General features: G+C 53.1%; 1 protein-coding gene and 1 pseudogene across 1 annotated transcript in view; one reads left to right on the top strand and one right to left on the bottom strand.

Moving 5' to 3' along the window:
* Window positions 1-540, bottom strand: part of CCDC63 (coiled-coil domain containing 63) — a 62366-nt gene extending 61826 nt beyond the window's left edge. The window contains exon 1 of the mRNA XM_011997877.1: window positions 402-540. The gene's annotated coding sequence lies outside the window, so the exon portion shown is untranslated. The remainder of the gene's footprint in view (window positions 1-401) is intronic.
* LOC105552308 overlaps window positions 1-1535 on the top strand; it is a 9197-nt pseudogene that overhangs the window by 3225 nt on the left and 4437 nt on the right.

Genomic DNA, 1535 nt, shown 5'->3' with positions numbered 1-1535 from the left:
TCTCGGCTCACTGCAGCCTCAACCTCCCAGGCTCAAGCAATCCGCCCCTCACAACCTCCCAAGTAGCTGGGACTACAGGTGGTGCCACCACCCCTGGCTAAGTTTTTAAATATTTTGTAAAGACGAATTTGCCCAGGCTGGTCTTGAACCCCTGGGCTCAAACGATCCTCTCACCTCAGCCTCCCAAAGTGCTAGAATTACAGGCGTGAACCACCTCGCGCGGCCCTGGAGTTATTTTACGCGCTACAATTTATTTATGCATGATTGCGGGAGACCCTGATATCTTCCAGGCTTAGGGCAGCGAGATCTGAATGGGCTGGGGACCGCCACCGCTCTTTGCTTTTCCCTGGCAGGGGGAGCTGTGGCGCAGCAGGCGCTGCCGGACTGGCGGCAAAACTTACCAGTGGCGGGGCCCGGACTCCTTGTCGGTGGCAGCTTGGGCCGCTTGTCCGACGCTGCTGCAACTGCGAGTCCCACGGTGCCGGGAGGACTGCTTGCTGCGCGGCCTCGCTGCGCCACACCCCCAGCCCCACGCCCGGGCGTTCTGGGACCCCTGGAACGGGCGGGCGCCTTTGTGACCCGCACAGACATGGACGTTCTCCCCTGCAAGTCCACAGGGAGGGCACAGGGTCCTCGGGAAGAGAGGACAAGAGCAGCTGGTTGGAGGGAAGCTTTTGGTGGGGGGAGAGGGGCGACGCACTCTCTAAAGATCCCTTACCACACTACTCATGACGCTAAGTGACTTCTTGAGTCAATCAACAATCTCAGCCCCTCCCTCGGCCAACGCCATGCAATCGCTGGTCAACCTCACCCCACTCACACCCCATTCACTGTCTTCTTAGCCTACACCTACACTCATGCTCACAGCAGCCCTGCTAGGTACGGACTTCACACGCAGCTAACTCAAAGGAGCCCAATTTTCCCTACTCTGAAAAAAAAAAAAAAAAAAAAAAAACAGTTGGTGGGGGGAAGAGAAATCATTTATGAGAAAAATAACTTCATCAGTGCGGGAGAATTTTCTTCAGAACATTCACCTGACCCCCACCCACTGTAAGGATAACACGGGAACCCAAGTGTGATCCAGGCAAGTGAGCTTTTCACTGCCCTAACGGAGTTTAGTAGTTTAAAGATACGCATTTTTCATACAATCGGCGCTGAAACACAAGTCAGCCCCTCTAGGGCTAAGCTCTAGAAACAATCACAGAATTTATGGAAAATTATTGGGGGTATGCGTTTTCTACAGTAATTTTGATTCCATGTGATTTCCACTTTAACTCCTCGCCCCCTGAGTGGATTCAAGGGTCTCAAACTCACAGCCCATGGGGCCTCAGCCCTGCTAAGGTCTCCACTTGATCCATAAATTCTTGGGACAGAATGTGTTTTAGAACTTACCATATTTTGAAGGCCAGGTGTGCTGGCTCATGCCTATAATCCTAGCACTTTGGGAGGCTGAGGAGGGCAGATCATTTAAGGTCAGAAGTGCAAGACCAGCCCGGCCAACATAGCGAAACCCTATGTTTGTGTGTGTGTGTGTG

Source organism: Mandrillus leucophaeus, unplaced genomic scaffold (assembly GCF_000951045.1).
Source record: "Mandrillus leucophaeus isolate KB7577 unplaced genomic scaffold, Mleu.le_1.0 Scaffold55, whole genome shotgun sequence".
Taxonomy (NCBI): Eukaryota; Metazoa; Chordata; class Mammalia; order Primates; family Cercopithecidae; genus Mandrillus; species Mandrillus leucophaeus.
Note: the sequence above shows the minus strand (reverse complement) of the source record. Positions and strands in the feature narration are given on the sequence as shown.